The 25,215-nt window shown below is 37.1% G+C and overlaps 1 protein-coding gene across 9 annotated transcripts in view; it reads left to right on the forward strand.

Moving 5' to 3' along the window:
- EYA4 (EYA transcriptional coactivator and phosphatase 4) overlaps positions 1-25,215 on the forward strand; it is a 261,488-nt gene that overhangs the window by 110,629 nt on the left and 125,644 nt on the right. The window lies entirely within an intron of this gene.

Genomic DNA, 25,215 nt, shown 5'->3' on the forward strand with positions numbered 1-25,215 from the left:
AATAATTATGGAAATGTTATATATTTTTTACATATGTTTCATTAGGACCAGTTTACCTAAAGTATTACTAAGTCTTGCTACTACATAATATTTTCCTTTCAATATGGTTTGAATTAAAGCAATTGTTAAAGGTAAAGCAAACCCTCGAGCGAACCCCACTGATAACTTCACAGCTTATGTTGACTTTTATTTAAGTTCTTACTTCAACACTGCAAAACTCACTTACCTGAAACTCATTTGATAGTAAGAAACCAAAATGTTCTCACTCAACCCTCTGATCAGAGCCTTCTCTTTATTTATTATTATTATTATTATTTGCGGTACGCGGACCTCTCACTGTTGTGGCCTCTCCCGTTGCGGAGCACAGGCTCCGGACGCGCAGGCTCAGCGGCCATGGCTCACGGGCCCAGCCGCTCCGCGGCACGTGGGATCCTCCCGGACCAGGGCACGAACCCGCGCCCCCTGCATCGGCAGGCGGACTCTCAACCACTGCGCCACCAGGGAAGCCCCAGAGCCTTCTCTTTAAAGCAGAGGTATCATAATGTACTGGACTTGTAGCAAAGGATCTGAATTTGAATTTCAACTATCAAGTATTATTTTTGTTATCACGAGGAAGTTGCTAAATATATGAATTTTTGATTATTTTCCTCTGTAAAATTGAGATTATAACTATCTCACAGGATCAAATAAGAAAATGAATAGGTGAATCTAAAAAAACTCTCTTTTTTTGGACTGGAAAATGCATCTATAGCATCATACTTTTCCCATACAAAACTCATAGTGAAAAAGAATCACCCATTTTTTGTTGGGTTTTTCAGGTAATCTAGGTTTTACCCATTTAAAGTACCAAACCTTTTTTCTAGTTGAACTAGTTCGATTGAGCGTTTTTCTAAAAATTATTTCATATGTATTTGTTTGTTAAAATGCATGGCTAGTATTACCTTATATTTACATATTCATCAAGATCATTAGCAAAAATTTGATGAGTGTTATTCTGTACCAGGCACTCTGCTAGACTCTGTATATAAACTAATGGAAAAACAGACATAAGTCCATTTTTCAGAGTTTGAACTAGTAGGGAGACAGGCATTAGGTAAAAACAAACAAATAAATGCATAAAAATCATGGTAAGTGCTAAGAAGGAAAACAAGAGGGCTCTACAAGAAAGAAGAGGGAAGAACTACTTTAGATTGGGTGATCAAGAAAGGTGTCTCTGAGAGAGTGAAATTTAAGCTGGGATCTTAAGGATGAGAGACAGCTAGGCTTACAGAATGTGGGGGAAAGCATTCCAGGCCCTGGACACATGGATGGGTAGCCTTGGTAGAAAAAGGGCCTTTTTTGTTTTTCGGAAACTGACAGAAACCCATGGTGGCTGGAACACAGTGACATGCGGAAGAATTGTCTGACATAGATATAGAGTCCTGTACATTTTAGAAAGCACAATATAAAAAATAGCTTATAGCAACCAGTTGAGATATATGACATTGTTTTTTGTTTGACAAAAACAAACACTGAAGGTTAAGGAGGATGACTTGCCCAAGGTTACCTTTTTAGTAGGTTTGGTGAGAGCACCAGTCTCTGATACCTAGTCCTGAGCTGTTTCTCCTGTGAAAATTTCCTGGCTGAACATTTTCATACTTTCCCAATGGCCAAGGTCATCATTTTGCGGCCAAGGTTATCATTTTGCAGCCAGTTAATGAACGGAAACAATAAACGGCAGTTGGAGTACGGAAGGCCAGTTGCCCTTATATAAAGGTCTTTTGGATTCTTGCATTTGAATGATTTTGTTTTCTCTGTGTTGGGTTACTCCCCAGTTAATGTCAGCTATTCATTCCCTTTTCTATTTTTGAGGAGGTGCAGACATGAAAATTAGTATAGTTAGTTTCTTAGGCATGTGTAAAGTAATAGTAAATAGCTTCTGAGTAAGAGCCCATTGGACTGTCTTGTTAATGTAGTCCAAGAACTCAGGTGTGTGCACTTTGATATTATTTCTGACTGTTCAGAAGTCAAGTTTGTTTGGCCTTTGTTTGGGTCTTCTTCTGATGAAGTCTTGAGGGTTCCATATAGCTGAGGCATTCCTGGTGTTTGGGAATGAAACTGTGTATCTCCCAATACGTTTTGTCTCAATAGTCCAGGCAGTGATGTATAATTATTCTTAATTGTAAAATGGATTTTACTTTGGAAATATTTGCCTATAAAATAAAACACATTCCTCTGTAGCAAAAGGCAGCATGTTTACTGCCCATTATAAAAAAATTGGGTTCCCTAAGCTCAGAGTAGTTTTGCTGTAATGCAGCCCATAGCACATGCAGATGTCGTGTCACTGTGAGAATTGGAACTCAGCAACGGTCACAAAGAAATGCTGATATTCTGGCTTCTGCTATTGCTGTGAGTAATGAGGTCCTTTATCTGTGACCCAGAAGTCTCCTGTATCCTGCCAGCATATGTGAAATTGTGCCACGTTAACTTGTTAGCATGTAAATAAGGTAAAACCTCAGACCCTTCGCATTCTTGGCAGTTTTATCATGAGGATAAGATGCTGAAAAAGACATGGCTTTCTGGGAGAGAAAGGATGAGGAGGATCTCATGCACCAGTCGATAGGATTTGATGGAAATTCATGGACAACATTAGTGAACATGTTGACCAACTTGTTTGGTCAGTTTGGGAATAAATGGTTTTCCATTTTATTGTCTTTTAATGAAGATGAATTGGGGAGGTAGTTGTAATCCAAGTACCCAGAAGTAGGTTCAAAGTTATCTGTCTGAAATGTACCCTGGTTGTTGCTAGCCCTATTCCAGACATGCGGAATTCCTTGCCAATCTGGGGGTCAGTGTCAGATCCACCCCACTGTGACAAGTAATACAATGACCCGTCCTGGTCTGAAGGAATGTTCTGACCCTCTCTAAACAACAGTTATAATTTCACACCCTAAGCAGGAATGGAGGGACATTTGAAACCATTATGGGTAGAAACTAGACAAATGGCTAGGACTTTAACTGGTTCACTTGGAAGATGAAGGTGTGGGGTGTATAATACTTGTTAAGGAAGAATAGCAATAGTTGGTCTAGTTTACGGCTTAGCCTCTCCTGCTGTCTGTCATACAAGCTTAGATTTGCTAGGAGACAACAGTGAAAGGTCTTAGAGTTCTTGCAGTGGCTGGGCTGCTGTAAGGGAGCTTTGTCTCTGAAACAAAATATGTTCATGGAAAACCATAGATGAGGTATTGACTAGTTTTGGGGCTCTTATTGCCCTGGAATGCTGACAAAGATGATCTATTGGAAAATGAGAAACTGACCCAAAGAAATTGAGGCAAATTCTTGCAGTTATCCTCTCTGCCTTGGAAAACTCCTGTAATTCTTATGTTGAAACAGGGATAGAATGTTAGAGGTGTTATAATAATAGGGCAGTAAATGCCTTCCATGAAAAAGGACGCCTTAAAACAATCCTTGCGGTGCAGATCAAGCCCTAGTCTACCAAAGGGACAAATACCGTAGCCACAGCCAGAGTTGTTGTGGCTACTAAGTCTCGGGATTCCCCAAGCTGAAATAGGTGATGTCAGTGATGGTGATCTTGCTGCCCAATACGGAACATTGCATGGACTGAAAGCATTAGAAGTTCATTTGACTGAGCTCTAAGCCAGCTGCCAATCAAAACTGAAAGTAAATGCACCTTGTTTACTAGCATGGAGCTGTTCTCTCCCTCTGTGCCCCTAGATCTCTCCCTCCCCCTCTATCCCAAATTAAGCTTCTTTAAGGAGAAAGATGGTTAGGGATGAGGCTGTCTTGGAGGAGGACCAAAAATCTTATGCATCCATCCAAATGGTGTGTAAAAAGTATGTAATACGCTGGGAAACTCTGGAGAGGGGAGGGACTTCAACTTTTCTGGCCACGTTAGATAGAAGTACTCAATTTTTACCCATCCCATGGAGTAAAGGGGTACCTGAATTTAGCGAATGTGGCTTGAGCAGGATTTACAATGGGGGAAGGAAGCTAACAGATCTTGTGAGTGGGGCGCATTGGTCAATTCAGTGTATCAGTGTTAAAGCTTCCACTACTGAATTTTACATGATTATACTGTGAATGCTTGTAAAATCCAGAGGGATTCTCCTGATCTGAAAGAGCTGCATATAGAGAAGTGCTAGTACCTTTGGAGCCCCACAATCCTAATGCCTTCTTTTGAGCTTCAAGTTTCTATGACTTTGCTGATCGAAGCTTCTGGCAAAAGAGGCAGCCTCCACCCAGAGGTACCACTTGGGGTTCTGGACTCATCATATCCCTGACTTTGATACCAGATACACTCCTTTGAGTCAAACTGAATGCTTCAGCTTGTTATTCCCATTTTGGAGTGGGTCAACTCATACTCAATGAACAGCAAGGTAGGAAGGGCCCAAGAAGCCTTGGTTGTCAAATGGAAATAGTATAGTGAGGAATGCCGTTGATCTGACAGGAACAGAATCTTAACGTCACGTGAAAAAGTGGCAGCTCTCCCTTTGGGGAAAACCTTATCCTCCTGATTCCCAGAAGATTCCCTTAAATACCTGAGCTTGGTTCACTGATGGATTAGCTAAATTGAAACCTGATGGTATATCCACTGGACTGCTACGGTTGTTCAGTCTCACCATCAGCTATGTAGAAAAGTGGATATTGTCTCTGTTTGATGGGCAGAATTCAAGGCAGTTCTCACAGTGTTGGCCAATACTCCATTAATGAATCTTGTTATATAGTTATTTTAGCTGGGAAAGTTGCCAATGATTAGTTGTATGGTCTGCCACTTGAAAAACTGCCAACTGACAGATTAGAAAATCCTTTTTGGGGGCCACAAGCTGTGGACATGGTTAAGCTGTCAGGGCCATTCATGAAGATGCTTATGATAAGGGCATGTTCTCTGATGAGAACCAACTGGAATCAAGCTGGTTCAGCTTGCACCACCCAGATCACCGCCATTGCTACCTAGATTCATTATTGTCCTGGACAGGCAGCACAGCCAGGGTCACAGACTGGGCAGGAACTGAAGCACTCTGTGTTTCTGTTATAGAGATGATTGGCATGGAAGACTGATGACTCCTCTTAATAGTTGACCTGTTTGTCTCTGGGAGGGAAGACATATTTTATAGGGGTTTACCACTGCTGTTTCTAACAGATTGACTGCATTGTACCCCCTCTTGGGACTGTCAGTGGTGCCTCACAGCTGCTGACACTTTTTCAGGTTTTGGTTTTGCTGGTCCATTCCAATCAGCCAACTCCAGCCACACTGTGGGGGCCATTGAAATTAATCTAAATAAATCTGACAATGGTGTACCTTCTATCATGGAAGCAAGGGCTGATAGGCAAGGTATTTAGTAGGGGTTTCACGCTCCCTATCCACAAACATTTTGTATTGTTGCACATTGGAACAGCCTCCTTAAAATCCACTCAAAAGATTTATAACTCTGCCTCCCTGATCTTCTGGTCTACATACGTTAGTAAAACACCTCGGTTACTGAATCTTACTGGACCCAGTAAGGGATCATCTCTTGGCTACTTCCTGGGTTATGGGCAAGATGAAAGGTGTGAGAGGTTATATCAAATTTTATATTTTGAAAAATTGGCATATTATCCTGACCATTCCTAGACATGATGAGTCTTTCTTTCCCCTAAAAGCTACTGTAGACAGCCTGTTAGGTAAACCCTCTAGGTGGCAGCCTGGTTAAAGGGGAAGCAGAGGATTCAAGCTTACTGTGGTTCAGTCACTTGAATTTTCTTGTTGGATTGAGTCATCCTAGATTATAATGCTATCGATCACTTGATGGAGTAAACTGCTTGCTAGAGCCCCCCTAGAGTGGATCTTGTGGGTCAAAGTGGGGAACATATGGGCCTCTGTACGTTTTCTAAAAACGGCTTTGGCCTCTTGCTCTTGACCTTTCAGGATGAGAGATCTGTGTGTGCCAGTAAAAAATGATTGGAGAGGGCTTCCCTGGTGGCGCAGTGGTTGAGAGTCCGCCTGCCGATGCAGGGGACACGGGTTCGTGCCCTGGTACAGGAAGATCCCACATGCCGCGGAGCGGCTAGGCCCGTGAGCCATGGCCGCTGAGCCTGTGCGTCCGGAGCCTGTGCTCCCCAATGGGAGAGGCCAAAACAGTGAGAGGCCCGTGTACCGCAAAAAAAAAATAATAAAAATTTTTTAAAAATAGAAAATGATTGGAGAAAGGTGGTGAAATTGTAGTGACTGGAACATGACACATGATTTTGTGGGGATGGAGGAAGAGCAATGACTCTGAGACTGTGGGTAGAAAACTATAGGTCTGGGAGGTGCAGTAGTTGGAAGGACATTAATGATTTTTTGTTTTTCAGAGTCACCTTTAGCATCTTCTTCTTGGAGGAAAATGCTTTAGCATGGCAGTCCCATCTGTTAGAAGCACCTTCAAGTTAGCTGACTCCAGGCTCTGCTATCCCCCTGCCAGACATCTCTGACATGTTTGGAACACCATTTCCCTTAAATTTACCAACAAGTCTATCATAACAGCAGAAGGTGGCCCAGCCCCACCTCTTATTCAAAAAGCCTCTGAACACCTTTTGATGTCTTCCCCATCATTCCCATAGCTGTTACTCATTCATTTCATAGAGCAAGCAAATGCCACTGGTTAGTGGTATGAACAAACAGAGATCGAACTGACTAGTTTGCAAAACAAGACTAGACTCAATCATTGGAGCTGCACTGGGAACTGTCAGGCCCACCAACTGACCTAGAAGCCACATTGGAGGCACCATGTACCTGTGCCTCCCCGACCAAGGCCATTCCACTTATGGGGTACCATCAAATGTAAAAGCCACTTTCTTTCTGGTGGCTCAGTGTGTATCTTGGAACTGTACTTGTCATTTAGATGACTTTTATGTTAGGGTTGACATAAGAGACATTCAAATGTTTAAGGATTATAGATCATATATCATCAAATGTGGAACTCCATCCAAAATGAAGCCACCCTTGGTCACTCGGGAGTTTCATGGAGAGGTATTGACTTATTACTTATGTGTGCCCTGTGGGACATTATCTCTGTCTCCAATTAGAAGAGGCAATATGAAATTTGTTCCTGATTTTAGCTGGTGTGATCAGTGACACGAGCTTGGTCCTGGAATGCATTCAGAGAAGACTCAACTCACTGGCCAGCTCATTGTGGATAACAGAATTGTCCAAGAGTTCCTCTTGTGAGGCACATTGCTATATATAGACCAAGTAGAAAGGTTGATACAGAAACTTAAGGATAAAGCCACCTGGTTGACTTTGATTGTTTCTGAGATTTGTTCTGCTAATTTGGTCTAGTGCTCTGGGAGGCATGGTTCTTCAAGTTGGTCTAATCTTGCTGCTTAGATGCGTTTAGATGCAGAGTTTGAGGAAATGGAGGACCCAATGATTCTGGTTTCTGGATTTATTTATATGGAAAATATGGGACAGTAAAAATAAACTTGGTGAAAAAGAATTATAATAGAGCCTAACACTGGACATGTTAAATTTTGATATGGCTGTGAGATATTTATATAGAGATGTAAATTAGGAGAAAGTAAGAGTTTAGGACTTAGAGGATGGGTCTTAGGAGGTGATGAAAATTTAGGAATCTACAACATATGGATAGTATTTAAGACATGAGAATAGATGAGAGGGAGTGTGGAATTTGAGTGGTTTCAGGCAGATCATGCATTTTGCCAATAGCCTCACCTCCGTTTGACCCACTTCACTCCTTCAAATTACCCACTTGGCTTCTGAATGTATTTGAGTTTGTCAGCCTTATCGGAAAAAGAAGGAAAAAGATTAAACAAACGATGACTATAATTACTGCATCGATTACTAGGTGGTATTTGTTATACAAGGTCATGGACATAATTTGCTAAATGTTTATTTAAAAATAGGCTCTTAGGTTTTGAATTTTACGTTTTTTATATTCTAATATAGATACCACATCAGTAACCTGGCTAAGGAGGCTGCTGGAGTTTGCGGCGGCTGTTTAATTTTGATTCCATGTGGCCTTTTTCAAACCAGCAATTTGGGAGCTTATTGTACACACAGAAATTTTAAATTGTTTTTTTTCTCCATTCTCCGTGGTTTTTCAGTTGTTGTCAGAGTTACATGATTGCACTTTTGGTGTTCTTTTGTCCCCTCATGTTGGCTCTGTTTTATCTCTTAATTTCTAATATCCTTCCTAGGGATTTTTCACAAAGCTGTCTTATAATTAATTAGGCAATAATGAAAAGTGGCGGGAAATGCTATAAAAGAACCTGTGGGTATCTTATAACTCTGAAGAGGGTGGGTGCTTGATAGATTACTAGACAGTGTACAAAAGAGGAGATGACGCCACTAAGCGGGGAAGACATGAAGAGCAGGGGTCACAGAAGCAACCAACCTGTGTAAGAGTTTATGGAGGATGGGTGGTCAAGGATGCACCCCATGAAACTGCAGTAACTGATTTATTTTCTTGATTTAAAAAAATTATGTGATTTCTACTGAACCTTAGAGTTGTCACGATTGAATAAACTTAATCTTGATTTGCATGTTGCTTGGAAAGATACTCCTGCATTTAAGAAATAACAGTGGAACACGGACACCATGCAAGTCACTGCTGTAATGTACCGGCTGCCAGCCATTCATAATAGCTTCACTTTTATCAGAATGTGGGACAGGCCCTCATTGATAGTACTTACATCACTGAAAGGTAGAATTGAAGGACTAAATAGAGGTTTTGGAGGTCAAGGTGCCATTTTCAGTATTTTTAAAAAAATTGTTTTTTGAAGTATAGTTGATTTACAATATAGTGTAAGTTTAAGGTGTACAGCACAGTGATTCAGTTATATATATTTTATACATAGTAGTATGTATATGTTAATCCCAGTATCCTAATTTATCCCTACCCCCATCCCCCTTTCCCCTTTGGTAACCGTAAGTTTGTTTTCTGTATCTGTATTTTATGTATTTATTACTTTGTATTTTAATACATAAGGGAAACCAAACATTTACTCATAATAAGGCTCTCTTGGCTTTTAAAAACATCTAGTACCTTTGATTTTGGCTATTTTATTAACTCATTTGTACCTGGAGTGTATGTCATAATAATTAGCAGCATTGATTGACAGCTATAATGCCTGATTTTAAGCATGGGTAATGAAAGCAATTATAGGTAAATAAAATCTATTTTGTGGATGGAGTCTTCAAAGTATGTGGTTTGCATTGAAAAAATAAATACTATACTGCTGACACTCTGAGGTGGAAACCTTTATTTCACAGGAGGGGAAACAAATGCTCAGAAAGAACGGTTTATCTATTTGTTCCAGGTCACTTAATTAATTGATGGCAGTACACTGGGGCTAGAAGGGCATCCCAACAATCTTTGTCCATAAAATGTTATTAAAAAACCATCAGTGTAATTTTCCTACTTAGTCATAACAGTCTAAAGTAAAAGTTTGCATTTACTTTTATGATCCAAGGCACATTTTGATGCCCTAATGTAAGCTGAGATAAAGATTACATTTCTCAGAAAAATTTTATTTATCTGTACTCTTTAAGAGTTGAAACTACAAATGGCATTTCTTTTCTTTTTTTTTAAACATCTTTATTGGAGTATAATTGCTTTACAATGTTGTGTTAGTTTCTGCTGTATAACAGAGTGAATCCGCTGTATGTATACATATATCCCCATATCCCCTTCCCCTTGCATCTCCCTCCCACCCTCCCTATTCCACCCATGGCATTTATTTTCATGTTTATATTTTCCTTATCTCAAAGTTTTCACCACACGTGGCTCATTGCCCTCCCCCCACTTCCCAACCCCCAACTGAGACTGGGAAAGAAAATTACCATACAGCCAACTTTCTTTAATTTATGAACTGATTTTGTCCTCCTCAGGGTTTTGGGTATGGTTTGTTCAGTCTCTGTTGTAATAGGGACAGACATAGATTTTTACTTCCAAGAATGTTTCTTGAGCTCTTAAGAGTTTAGAAAATATTGAATAATTTATAATCCCTTTAAAAAGTAGCCAGTTCAGAAGCATATTCTGTTGAACTTAACAACTCTGATGTATACCACAATACTCAAGGAGCTGTAACTACTTAAGATGATTCAGCTGCAAAGAAGACGTTGCTTTTAGCGATCCTAACCATACAAAGATCAAAGAACTGAATCTGTCAAAAGTGGGGTCTCTAAAATAATGAATGAACCATTTTATTAACTCTAATAGACCCAGGCAGCTCTCTGTCAAGTAAGTATTGGAGTGGCATCACAACCTGGGCTAACGTGTGCTGTGGGTGGGACATGGACCCTTATCCAGTTTCTCAGCAGCAACATCCGTGGCCAATACTGTGGGGAGATAGCGCCGTCTTCAGTCCCTAAGGGCACTGGGGTTTCTTGTAGTGCAGCCCAGACCTGAAATAGGTAATGGCTCTTCACCTAGTTCCACCCTCGAAAATGAAAATGACTTCAAGAAACATTTGTGCTACAAATTACTCAGAATGAAGTATTGAATCCTTGGCTGTAGGTCTTTATTTTGAACGCTTTGCCTCACTGTATCAAAGAGTCACACTGTAGAGACCAAGAAAAATGAAAGAAAAAGAAACCATCCCAGAATTACACAGACAGATTGGAGGCAGTAATTCCCATAATGCCTGTAAATGCTAAACTGAAATATTGTTGGAGGAACTTATGAAATGAGCTTAGCTTTTTTTTTTTTTTTGAGATCTGTGAGACATATTTAAAAGGACTAGATGGGGAAAGTTGCATAATATTGTTTTCTCAAAAGAAAACAATTCTTTTTTATAAACCTTTAGAAAAAAGGGGAACCTCAATGCCGGAGAATAGACTTATTTGCATTACCCTTATCTCTTGAATTTAGCTCTTCTTGTTTCCTTTTCATTTCATTAGAACTTAACATATGTCTTCTTTTGAAAACACAAAAGGCTTTATTTTAGAAAATATTTTACATAAAATGATAACCTCTGTGTGAGCATGTCTAATTGTGTCCATCCCTTCCTCTACCTCAAATAAAAATACATTAAAAATGGATGAAATACAAATGCCTGTAATTATCTTTCCATTTTGTCAGCATGCACATATGTATGCCTAGGGGAAGAAGAAAAGTTTGTGCTTAATGGAGAGACGTAATAATGAAAGTGAAATCTTACAAACTTTCTGCCTCAACCAAAAACAAAAAACATAAAGTGTTGGTTGGGACTTTAAATGAATACCAATCCTCATTTAATCCCTATTTAAATGAGTACCAGTTCTTAACTTGCCATGAGGTATTTCTCCTGCAGAAATGTTTCACTTCAAAAGAAACTCAAGTAAAATTTGCTTTTAGAAAATTTAATGCAGGGATTTAAACTCTTCGAGTAGCTACACCAATGGGTTATGAAGGTGTCCCCATGACAGCAGGTTGACAGCCTAGGAATCAGGATAAATGCTTTAGATCCCAGTGAAAGACAGGAGCTGTTGATGGGGGTGACCTCTGACGACAAGTCATCTTACTATAAACAGAAAGGCGTGGAAAGCCATTGGTCAGAGCCAAGAGTGTTTACTCTCCTGGTCTCCTCCTAGTTAACCTAAATAACTGCACTGCTTCTAGAGCCTGCAGGTTCACGGCAGAGCAAGGTGTTTTTAAGGCTACCTGGATATTGATTCGAGACTATAAACCGTGCAGACTGTTCTGTAATCCTTGAACCGGGTTTCATCCTTACTCACACTGGAGAGTGGAATTTATTGGCTGTTGAACTTCACACATACACACAAAACTTCCTTCCAAATAAAACTGGAATTAGTTTCAGGTTTTTGGACTTTGAATGAGGTAAGTTGTATTTAGCTTCTGATAGAGGCGTTATAATTATTATTGTGTTATGTAGAAAGTCATTTAAGTATAAGCAGTTCTATCTCAGAGAAAAAATATTAGGTAAAATAAATTTGGATTTTTCTCAGTTTTAGCACAGAATGAGAGAAGAAATATGTACATAAAAATTGAGTGAGTAGGACATTAAGTTAATAGGTCATTAAGAGAAAATCCCTAGTCTGCCCATGCTGAAACTTTTAAATACATTTTGTCTTTACTTCATAAAATTGAACCTCTGTAATTACCTTATGTTAATGCTGGGACAAATGCTGGTGATCCATTAATTGATAATTAATAGATTAGCTTTCATTAGAAAGTTTTAATAGTTGACTTTGAGGGGTTTTCCCTTATAATAAGGTGCATGCTGCAGTGTTTTAACGATTAATACCAGCCATTTAAATGAAAGGCTTTTTTTTCTGGATAACTTTTATCTTGAAATTTTGTGCCGAATTTGGATTTTTCATTAGATTTCAAATGTAGTCATCACAATGATGTATTTTATATTTTTTGTGAGAACAAATATTTCCCTCTATTTATGGAAATTTCTTTTTTTCCCAAAACTATGATTGTAAGTTTAATTTTAACTTCTTAATGATACCTTAAGCTTCCAGCTGGTTTTTAACTTCATTTGGATGTGCACTTGAGCACGTGCTTTGATTTAAAACCTTGACGTGGAAGCCTTTGGAATGCTTTGGTTTAAATTACTTAAACATATTTTTTTATCGTTGAATCCCTTTTTATCTTTGAATGAAGAAAGAGTGTGAATTGGTGTTTTGCTGCATTAAGGAACTAAGCTGTGGGTGAATTGCCACAATAATTACAGTATCTTAAAGATTTCTTTCATTCAAGACAACTGAGGAAGGCTTTGCTCTGTTGGTACTGTTTTATTATTCTTGTGAGAAAAGCATAATTCTGGAGGAGAAAATGTCTTCTAAGTGTCTGATTTACTACCAGAGTTAGATTGTTTAGGGAACCTGTTTGAAGAAAAGGAGGATGAATTATCACAGCCAATAAGTTTTCCAGTTTGGTTACCAGGGTCTACTGAGCATCAGTCAGCACTATCCAGTTTCCTGCTCCTTTCCTTAGTTGCGGTTACTGTTTTCTGGAATCCTGTGTAATTGAATAATGATGTTGCACTACCTTATTTTGCTTTTTGCCTGTTGGTTTGTTCTTTCACCCAACCTTTCCTAAACTAGTAAAATACTACTTATCAAAATAGCAACAAAAGCAAATACTAATAACCATATAATGTGTTGTTATAACTTCTTAGGGAGAGGGAGAGAGGGAGGGAGAGAGGAAGAGAGAGAGAAAGAAAGAGAGAGAGAGAGACCAATTTTTAAAATCTCTAATTTGATTTCTCTCTTTCCTCCTCCAAGTTCTTTACGAGTTACTGTTGTTAGAATTTTTGAAACTGTATGATCTGACTTTTTGAACTCAGCCACCCGCAGAAGGAAGGTCGTTGTGTGTGTCAGGGGCAGTCTCACATTTTGCTTTGGGGAAATACTATAAGCCAATTTCGAAGGTAATGCAGCTGTTGAAGAAATACAAAAGCCAGATGACTTCATAAGTGTGTAGTGAGGAAACCACGATAAATTGTCCTTAGAACCGGCTCTCAGAAAGCCGTTTTAATTGAGGTCAAAGAGGAAAAAATTGTAAGTATATCTCAATTATTTATTAGGTTTACCTAGAATGAGACCTTCACGACAGATAAACCTAATTTATAGTTCCTTTACTCTTTAACCCTTGAGTTTAACCACTGTGGGGATCTATTTTACATTGAGACTGCAGAGGGTACTTCATTCTTTATGATAGACACGTATTTAGGGTCACAGAAATTTTGAAATTACCTGACTAAATTTCACTTCCATCTAAAGAATCAACTTGTACATTTTAAAAGGCTTGCAATAAATTGCTTAGTTTTTACCTGGAGTTACACAGTTAATGGAACTATTTTTTCTGACCACAAATTTGTATGTGCGAAATACGTTTCACATGGAACTATTTTGTCTTTTGCCCTTAGCTTACAGGTAATTCAAAATGTTACTTTAATTTGATAGAAAATCTACTCAATCTACTCAAAACGTAATTTGTGTTTTTTTAGTGTGTAAATTATGCCACAGAGTCTGTGTTTTATTAACTCTGCTAATGAAGAATTTCATTTTAGGATTAAAACCTGAGGAAAGGTGATGTATAAGCTTCTTACAACAATGGTTATGCAAGATGGACTTCATATAAAACAACTTTAGAATAGATTTTGAAACTCAAAATGTTGCTAGAATGTCTTTTAAAAATCAAGTTAAAATGCAGTATGCTACAAATACATTTTTGCTTATTGGGTATAGTTTAATTCTAAAAATAAAGAACATGATGCCAGAACCTCAGGATTTTCTCTTTAAAAGTTGCTATTTTAATGGAAGATCAACAATTTAAAATTTACAAAATTTGAAAATATAGCTGTCCATTTATACTTCTGTTATCAACACACTGTGCCAGAAATATTTATATCCTATGTAAATTCATATTCAGATCAATCTGCAGGTATATGTTGTTCAATTTAAAATTGTCTTTAACATTTTATTGTTTACATTCTACCTGTCAATTTGTTTTTAAAGTTAAAGACTTTCTCAGTTTTCCTTACTAGGTATTGTGATACCTTTGGGCACATTAGGAGAGTTTTCAAATATTCATTGAAAATATTTTTTAAAGTTTACATATATATATTCAAACCTAAGAGAGATTTTAACAGAAACTTTTACTAAAATTCAACAATTATGTATTAATAAACCAGATTATCTCTATATTGATTACTGTTCAAATTGAAAAGGTTAGTTATCAATCGTACCTAGTGCACAAATGATATCAGGTGCACTAGAATATGTTACACAATGACTGATATCTGTACTTTAAAACAAATGATAGCTAGTCGATGCCTGTGGCCAAATTCTTTTGAAGTTTCATGATTAAGATGAGCTGAATTAGTTAAATGGTAGAGGGCTGTGTAGTCTAGGGGCCAGTTGTGCTTGGCAGGTCATGATAAATGGAGAAGTTTTTCTTAACCTTGTGGCCAAAACATTCCAATATCTTAAAAAGGAAAAAGAAAACAAACATATAAAAAACGTTGTCAGAAACATTAGCAAGATTTCTCTATTTAGGGGAATAGGATCAATTCTTAAGATTATTTTTAAAGCGTTGTTTGTGTGAATTCATATATCTTCACTTGAATGGAGGGCAATCTAAAGGTAAAGATTTTCATATTGAATACTGGTGGATTTATTCCTTCCTGGTCAGTGAGAACGTGTACAGTAGAGTCAGCAATTTGAATTTAACTGCAATGGATTCTACCAAATCAACATTATGCTCATTAAGTATTTAGTTCTTAGTTTAGAATTGCACATTCCATTTTCCTTTTTGTTGTTTTAATATTATCTATCTTGTGACACCCAGAATTGCAACAGTACATGTTCAAAAGTATAAAGAGACCTATACATACATAGGTAGCTATCTCTTATAGTTTATAGTGCACATTTGTGAGAAAAAAAATCATTTTAACACTTATCTGTCATATTTATGCCAAGTATCATGGCAATCTAGTCTCCTTTCCAGGCTTAGGAGGGGACCAACTTTCATTTGAACTGTAACATGATATGTTAAGGCATCTTATGGTTACTTTTGTGGCATTTTAAGTACTGTATTACTTTTGATATAGTCCCTGGTGGGTAGTAATGAAAAAACATACTGTTAGAAAGAGTTTGAAATTTTCTTGAATGTTTTATACAGTATATATGGAGTTTATGGCAGGTGACAAAAGACTATGGCATAACTAAAGAGAAAATGTACTCCAGAATTTTAAAAGCTTATGTGGCTTGACATTTGATTTAATACATATATACTGTACCTGAACAATTATGCTTTGTCTCCCTCAGTCATTGTTACTAAGTTGCTTTTTAAATATTTTCAACCTTGCAATGAACTCTCAAATAATTTGAACCCTATTGTGACAGTTGTAGTTGATGAAGAGTTATAGCCTATAGGATTTTTTAGCTTTAAAACATAATTCCTCCCCAGTGTGTAATTTTATATAACCTCCCTCCCCCAAACCTGGGTCCTGGAAGGCTCCTGCATTAAAGGCCAGAAATCAAGTAAGATCTTGCCATGACAGTCCAATACTAGAGGGGTAAAATAATTTCCACTTCAGGTTTTTGGTGGTGGCTTTGTTTTTATTAAACCTCTAATCCCACTATTATGAGCGTCTTGTGTGTTGTTTTTTGTTTACAGTTGCAGTTAATAACAGAATATTCAATTGTATCTTTATACTTTGTCTATGAATAGCATTTAAAGAAGGGTTATGGCAATTTTCCTTTGGACCGAAGTAGATGCAGTAGAGTTCTCGCACACTTTTATAATAAGTAAGTGGTACCTTGGGCTTTTGGAAACCTATACTTAGTATTGCAGGGAGAAGCTCGAGTAAGCAATGATAAAAACATCGAAGAGGGATATAATAAGAAAAGGGAGGAGTAAAGAAACTTCCCTAACTCCATGAAAAGAATTTCAGAAATGTGTGAATTATAGAGCTGCAAGATTTTTGTTTCTAAGGAAGAATGACACATTATAACAATAGTTCTATTAGATTAGTTAGTAATTAGATTTTCACAAAGTCTGTCTCCAAAACTTTAATTTTTTGTCCACCATTTGGCAAAATGGTATTTTATTTTTTTGAAAAAACTCTCAATTTGTATGAGCATATTAAAACAGAGGTGTCTTTTTTAAAACTCTGTGTGACAACCTTTGTTTTCCAAAGATTCTTTTTTCATGCACTGAGTTTTTAGAAGTCAAGAACTGAATTGTAACATACCTAAAAAATGTAAAATAAGTCTTGCTGAGATATGTGGAGACGTTTTCGTAGAAGCCAGTTTAGATAGTGTAAATTTTGTATGGGAGAATAGCAGAATAGCAATTCTATGCTGATCTCCTCAACACAAATTATATTTACTTGGCTGAACAAATAATCGTAGTTATCACATTAAAGTGTACCTCCTGTGGTAAGTTCCAAAGTGGTATTAACTTGCAAATATTATATTTAGAAAAGGAACATATATTTTCTTTCACTACTCTAAGTAAATAAACACTAGAATAATTTTCGGCAAAAGCCTCTATTGCAAAAAATATATGTTTACTTGAGTATGCCAAGTGTTATTATTTTGACTCAATTTTAAAATTAATTCATATACCTACTTTTATATTTTCTTAGTTATGTTACTGTGTGCATCCTGAAGTAAAATAGAAAGGGACATCGTTTAATTCATATTTATTTAATGCTGTTAATTAGAGAACAGGATGTTCAGGGGGAAGCGCATCAAACTCTGAGCTTGGTTCAACTAATTGAAAAAATTAAATGTGTTAAAAAGGTCATCTAATGGAGATGTAGGAATTGAGAGGATAATTTACATTTCTAGAATAAAGCTGGAATAATTACAAGAAAAACTTTTAAGTTCCATTACATAATTTAAAATTCAAATATGACCAAATTCTAAGTATTAGAAAATATGAAAAAAATGGCACATAACCATTTATACCTCTGTCTCTTTTTTTTTTTACTAAATTAGAACCTAATGGTAACTAAAGTTAGGTACCCATTCTGCTTTATCAGCAATTATTTATAATAATTTATCTAACCCAGTCATAAAATACATTTTATAAAGTGTGTACTAATACAAGACTCTAGGCATTGATACACTACAGTATTTGTATAAATATTATTTACTGAGTCATGTACATTTTGTAGTATTCACACTTGAAATACAATCAGAGCTGACAATTATTGTTAACATTAATTTTGTATCACTTTCTATATTCCAAAGAGTATTGCATGCAATAACCTACAACATAATTTGTATTGGAGGAAAGAATTTTATTTTTATATCTATATTTTATCCATTGTTTTCCTTAAACAGTAATGCATTCAAATCTATTTTTTATTAGATTCTCTACAGAGTTCAGTGAAGAAATAAAAATTGTCTTACATACCACCCACAAAAATATGTATAAGTTATTCATTACATCAGCAAATTTTCATTTATAAAGTTTTTATCTTGGATTTATAGTTTCAGAATTGATCTTTCATTATCACTGTATAGTATGCTCTAAGGCCTAATCGTTAAAGTTCACTTCAAAACAAAATAAAGTTACAAAAGAGGTCTTTTTAAAATGTCTTCTTCCATTATTCCATCCTTTACGTTTTTTATTTATTTTTTTTGGCTGATTTGGGTCTTCGTTGCTGCATGCGGGCTTTTCTCTCATTGCGGCGAGCAGGGGCTACTCTTCGTTGCAGTGCGCAGGCTTCTCATTGTGGTGGCTTCTCTTGTTGCACAGCACAGGCTCTAGGCGGCGGGCTTCAGTAGTTGTGGCACGTGGGCTCAGTAGTTGTGGCTCACACCCTCTAGAGCATAGGCTCAGTAGTTGTGGCGAACGGGCTTAGTTGTTCTGCAGCATGTGGGATCTTCCCGGACCAGGGCTTGAACCCGTGTCCCCTGCATTGGCAGGCAGACTCTTAACCACTGCACCACCAGGGAAGTCCTACATTCATTCATTCATTCATTTATTTATTTATTTATTTATTTATTTTGTGGTACGTGGGCCTCTCACTGTTGTGGCCTCTCCCGTTGCGGAGCACAGGCTCCAGACGCGCAGGCTCAGCGGCCATGACTCACGGGCCCAGCCGCTCCGCGGGGCATGTGGGATCTTCCCAGACTGGGACACGAACCCGTGTCCCCTGCATCGGCAGGCGGACTCTCAACCACTGCGCCACCAGGGAAGCCCCCTACATTTTTTTATTATTGAAAATGTTTCAGGATTTATAAACAGCAAGATTACAAAATAATTGGGATAATTGGTTCCAGCATTTTTAGAAGAAGGTGGATGGGATAAAAGAAACTGGTTTTTCTTTGCAATTTTTTTTACAAGTTAATTCTGTTTTCCCTCAAAAGATTGTAAGCCTCTCAAAGTACCTAGTGTTATAAAATGTGAAAAATTTTAAGTTGATTTTTATACTTGAATATAATGGTCATAATGCAAGACATTCTAGAGATTGTATTTTATACATATATTTTCCCGACATTGGAAATATTCATTATTCTCAATACCAGATCCCACATTCTTTATAATTGTTTAAAAAGTACAATTTATATTACTCATGTACATAACAGCCTAAAAAATTTGAAGAGTGAATGGTTTTGTGAAATAAGAACATCAGTTTTTTATAAGTGGCTAGCTAATGTAATATTGTTGACCAGTCTTTTCTAACCCCTTATTCTGCTTCATTTTCTCTTGGCAATCGTTGCTGCTGACTTTATATTTGTTGCTTATCTGTTCACATTTTTATTTTATATCTCCTCCACTAAAATGCATGATCCATGCAGGCAGGTTTTTGTTCGTCTAAGTCAACGCTGTTCAACAGAAATATAGTCCAAACCGCTTGTGATTTTAGCTTTGTTAGAAAAGTAAAAAGAAGGGATTATAACCCAGTACACCTAAATATCATTTTATTTATGAGTATAAAAAATATTGAGATATTTTCCCTTTTTTGCATACTAAGTCTTTGAAATCCCATGTGCCTTTTACATTTCCAGCACATCTCAGTTTAGACTTAACCACATTTCAAGTTCTACATAGTCACGGTGTGTCTAGTGGCTACTTTGCTGGACTGTTCAGGTCTAGTTCATCGCCGTGCCTAGAAGGGTGCCTCATATACCCCAAGGCATTCAGTAAAGCCTTGTTGAATGAGTGGATCCTGATACATCAGACGTACAACAACAGCAAAGACAACAAAACGGACGCCGTTTTATGCATTAGACCATCTTTGCACTTGTTAGGGTGTTGGTACATGTTACTAGTGCTTGGTTAAAAAAAAGGTTACTTCAGTAGTCTAATTTAAAAGATTTATTAGATGGTTAATATATTGCAAGAAGTAACTAGTAGTGTCAAAAATTGTTCCATAGAATGTTAGTTTCAACTCTTAATTTTAAAACAACCTGATAAAAGCAACTGGCAAATCTAGCATCGGAGAGAAAGGCTTGCTGTGGAGCATTCAGTTCTAATTCTGTCCCTGTTAGTGCTAGCTGTGTGACATTGCCAAGTTGTTTAACCTCTCTGAGCCTTGGTTTTCTCATTTGTAGAAGGAGGATTTCATCCATCACTCCCGTTTTCATAGATTAAGTGATATTACATATATATAGTCCAGTACAATGAGTGGAAAAGAATACTTAATAAATGGCAGCAATTATCATTATTATGATATATTAAAAATTGAACTTTTAAATATTAAGGTGTTTTGATCTTCATTTTAAAAAGATTAGTTTATATGTTTATGAATTTTAGTTTTTTAACATTTACTCGTTAAAATGCCCTCAGAGATCAGGATTTAAAATTTACTACATAATTGCTTGCAGATTAATCTTTCTAGTTCTCAGCATCATCATCTGTGAATTGGGATAAAAAGTAGTATCGGGCTTCCCTGGTGGCGCAGTGGTTGAGGGTCCGCCTGCCGATGCAGGGGACGCGGGTTCGTGCCCCGGTCCGGGAAGATCCCACATGCCGCGGAGCGGCTAGGCCCGTGAGCCATGGCCTCTGGGCCTGCGCGTCCGGAGCCTGTGCTCCGCAACGGGAGAGGCCACAACAGTGAGAGGCCCACGTACCACAAAAAAAAAAAAAGCAAGCAAACAAAAAAAATTCAGTGTTTGATGTTTGTATCTTCATTACATACTAATAGTTATTTTCTTGAAATAAACTCTTAATTCTTTTTCACCTTGCTTTGGTTTTTTTTATGTACTTTTATAACATTAAGGGTTAAAATTCATATTTTTGCCACCAATTAAATGCATTTAACATTATTTATCTTTTTTCTCTTGGCATATTTTTGGCTCATTTCCTTGTGTGTCTTATGAAAACTAAGATTTGGATTTAAATTATGGGCATGAAATTCTGCCTCGTTTCTTGGCCTGCTTGTTTCAGCTTTATTCAAAACAAATTCAAAACTAAACTAGTGGTCATTAAAGACAAAATTCTACGTATTTTGTAAGAATAGTGTTCCTTTAATAGTGTGTATATTTCAGCAGTCACTGTTTAATGAAGTACTGATCTCTCAAATGGGACAGTGTGTTTAAATTTAGGTAAAACTGTCCATTTGGCTTCTAATTCTGTGATCAAGACATTGTGAACATACAAGTTTCTTTATTTAAAATTTTTATTTTTTATTGTAGTAGAGTTGATTTACAATGGTGTGCCGATCTCTGCCGTACAGCAAGGTGACTCAGTTATACACATACACATATTTTTATATTCTCGTCCATTATGGTTTATCACAAGGTATTGAATATATTTCCTGTGCTATACAGTAGGACCTTGTTGGTTATCCATTCTAAATGTAATAGTTTGCATCTACCAACCCCAAACTCCCACTCCATCCCATTCCCTCCCCCCACCCCCTTGGCAACCACATGTCTGTTCTCTATATCTATGAGTTTGTTTCTGTTTTGTAGATAGGTTCATTTGTGCCATATTTTATGACATAAGTGATATCATATGGTATTTGTCTTTCTTTCTGACTTACTTCACTAAGTATGATAATCTCTAGTTGCATCTATGTTGCTGCAAATGGCATTATTTCCTTCTGTTTTATGACTGAGTAGTATTCCATTGTGTGTGTGTGCGTGTGCGTGTGTGTGTGTGTGTGTGTGTGTGTGTGTGTACACACACACCACATCTTCCTTATCCATTCATCTGTCAGTGGGATAAGTTGTTTCCATGTTTTGGCTATTGTGAAACAGTGTTACTGTGAACATAGGGGTGCATGTATCTTTCTGAATTATAGTTTCATCTGGGTATATTCCCAGGAGTGGGATTGCTGGATCATATGGTAATTCTATTTTTAGTTTTCTGCGGAACCTCCATACTGTTTTCCGTGGAACCTCCATACTGTTTTCCATAGTGGCTGTACCAACTTACATTCCCACCAACCGTGTAAAAGGGTTCCCTTTTCTCCACACCCTCTCCAGCATTTGTTATTTGTAGACTTTTTTAATGATGGCCATTCTGACTGGTGTAAGGTAGTACCTCATTGTAGCTTTGATTTGCATTTCTCTAATAATTAGTGATGTTGAGCATCTTTTCAGGTGCCTATTGGCCATCTGTATGTCTTCTTTGGAGAAATGTCTATTTAGGTCTTCTGCCCATTTTTCGATTGGGTTGTTTGGTTTTTTGTTGTTGAGTTGTATGAGCTGTTTGTATATTTTGGAGATTAAGCTCTTGTCTCTCGCATCATTTGCAAATATTTTCTCCCATTCTGTAGGTTGTCTTTTCATCAGGTAGGTTAATTCTTACCTGTTCTTCTTTTTGGAAGTCAGAATAGAACATGATGATTGGAGCTTGCATGACTCGTGATTAACGTCTCTGCATAATCAGGACTTGCAAAACAAGTTTCTTAATGATCATCTAACTTTTCTCCATCAATTCAGAGGAAAGCTGGCGTTTTGAAGTATTTTAAAGAAGGCATAAGTTAACTTTTTTTTTTTGATCTTTGGTATTACCAAAGTTTTTTCAAGGACAGATTAAAAGGTCAGATCATATTCTACTTTATACTTTGTTTCAGTCAATAACAGTATTCTGTCAATTCTGTCTTAGAAGTATCTATCAAAAACATCCTCTCAACTCTCCCCATGGCTCCTATCTTAATTCAGGCCTTCACCATCTCTCACTGATGGATTGAATGATTCACTTAGTGAACTCATATTTGGGGACTCTCTTAATCCATTTGGGCTGCTGTAACAAAATACTGCAGGTAGTTTATAAACAACAGAAATTTATTTTTCACCATTCTGGAGGCTGGGAAATGCCAGATGGAGGCTCCAGCACGGTTGTATGTGGTGACAGCCCACCTCCTGGTTTAGAGCCAGTGACTTTCTCTCACTGTGTCCTCACGTGGTAGAAGGGCTAGGGAGCTCTGTGGGGTCTCATTTGTAAGAGCATTAATCCCATTTGTAGAGCCTTCATTTTCGTGATCTAAGCACCTCCCAAAGGCCCCACTCCCTAATTCTGGGGGGTGAGGATTATACATATGAATTCTGAAGGGTTACAAACATTCATACCATAGCAAGGAGCGTCTGTTCAAGGCTAGGGATTAGTGATATACAAGATCAATGCCATGTCTGCTTTCATGGAATGTATACTTTCTCTCTTGCTGCATTAGGCTCTTATCTGTCTCTCAGTCCTCAGCCTGTCCCCTTCCACACTACCTCCTGCACCATCTCTACCCAGTCTGTTTCTTAAAATCCTTCATTGGTCTTCATTGTCCAAAGATTAAATTCCAAATTCTTTACCATTTATAAGGTCTTCATAATATGATTCCTCTGACAAACCCCATGAAGTACCTACTTTTTCCAGATTTCGTCTTTGAAGCCTATGTCCTTTAAGACTTAGTTCAGAAGTCACTTGCCTCTGAACAAGTAGATTGTCCTCTGAACATCGACCTCACTGCATAGACCTCTCCTATAGTAGTCATGGTATCCTAAATATTATTGTTCCCTCATTCGACCATGAACAAATGAATAAAACCTCTAAAAAGAATTACTTTGAAGAATGCAAAGTTCTAACAATATCTAAAAGAATATCTATATCTACTTCAATCTTTCATCATATTCTTATTAAGCATAAGCTATGAATCTGGGACTGTGCAAACTAGATAGTAAGTAATCAATAGATGTGTTCTCTGGCATTACAATTACTACTTTAAGAATAAATTAAAATAATAAGAACTTTCTGGTTAGTTATTTGGAGAAAGATGTTACGTAAAGCCATTGGTATTAAAGATTTTTTAAAATCTTTGTTTTTTAAACCATAGGAAGCTTGTCTCATTCTGACTTCTGCTTGGAAGTATCTGTCTAGTTTGCTTGTGTGATCTGGAGCTCCTTTAGTCAGTCCCAAAGTCAAGCTATCATAGTCTTTCAGAAAGTGACATTCACTTTGAAGTGATTTCTACATATTCATTGGGCAGTTCATATAGTTTCTGGTGATGAATCATAGGTAAGAACCAGTGGGAAAGAAGGGTTTTATTATCGTGTCCTTCCCTTTTAGTTCTTATTTTTCTTGGAGTTTTTAATGGACTTTTGTGGGTTTCATAGTGAATTTTATGCTTACTTTTTAAGAAAAGTTTTCCTTTTTCCCTTTTTTTTTAAACTAATTAATCAAAAATATTTCTTCACCCTTCCATCTCTTGGTGCTAAGTTTCATATTAAGAGCATAGAATACGTTACATAATAGGACAGAGATAATAATTTCTTTGCTAACCAGTTTTATTTTCATACTGTATGAATGTATACACAGGATGCAAAAAAGAGTATAGTTAATCAAGCCAAATACTTGATTTCCCCAATTATAAAACGTCTAGGCTTAAAACTGAAAGCAAAAACATGGCTTTTTGAAAGTGTAAGGATCTTTTTTTTTGTATTTGTATTTTTAAGTCAGAAGAGGAAAGAGTTACTTTGTGAGCTGGAAAGACAATGCTGTGTCTTTAACATTTAAAACTTACTCTTAAGTGATGCCGTTTGTATCACAGTTCACACTTATGTAGTATACTCACGGTGTAAATTCAGGAGACTTATTTTCACTTCCAAGCTACATATTAGAAGTTAAAGTGCCTTGGATTCTGTAGGTTGCGTAAATAGACCATGGCAATGTAAACACCCAGAGTGTATGACAATGGACTTGTTAATGTATACTGTTTATGATACATATTAACTAAGGAATTTTTGAAACGGAATTTACTTTGCATATAATGTACCATTAAGACCATAATAATCAGACATAGTTATCTGTGCTTGAAGTTAAATTGTGAAAGGCAATGGATGTGTGCTTTACCTTATTTTAGAGGATGTATCACACACTTTCATCCAGAAATGGATAGTGTGTCCTAAAGTAAAAGTTATTTTCATTCTTTACCTTTTGTGGGTTAAAAACCACTAAGTTGAAATACAGTCTGCAAAGTATACTCTAAGTATATATGAGATGTCTGTGAGCAATGCCGAAACTTAATTGATATGCTGAGCAATATATAAAACATACAGCCACTGGATTGAGAAAATGAAAATTAATATATGAATGTTTTAGCTAACACTGTGCTTTGCCCCCAGAAGCTGGTGTTTATTATTGTGCACTTTAGTAGGAGACAGAAGCAGTATCAACTGGAAAAACATTTCTTAGTGAATTGAGAGCAGTATGACTTTCCAGTTCCTAAGTGGGAAACCTGGTTCTTCGGTTTCTTTGTTCCTAGTTAAGCTAGTCCCAAGCTATTTTAGCTGAACATTTTACATACTAATGGAGTCTAGGGAAG

This window comes from Grampus griseus, assembly GCF_964374135.1.
Source record: "Grampus griseus genome assembly, chromosome: 13".
NCBI classification, from domain to species: domain Eukaryota; kingdom Metazoa; phylum Chordata; class Mammalia; order Artiodactyla; family Delphinidae; genus Grampus; species Grampus griseus.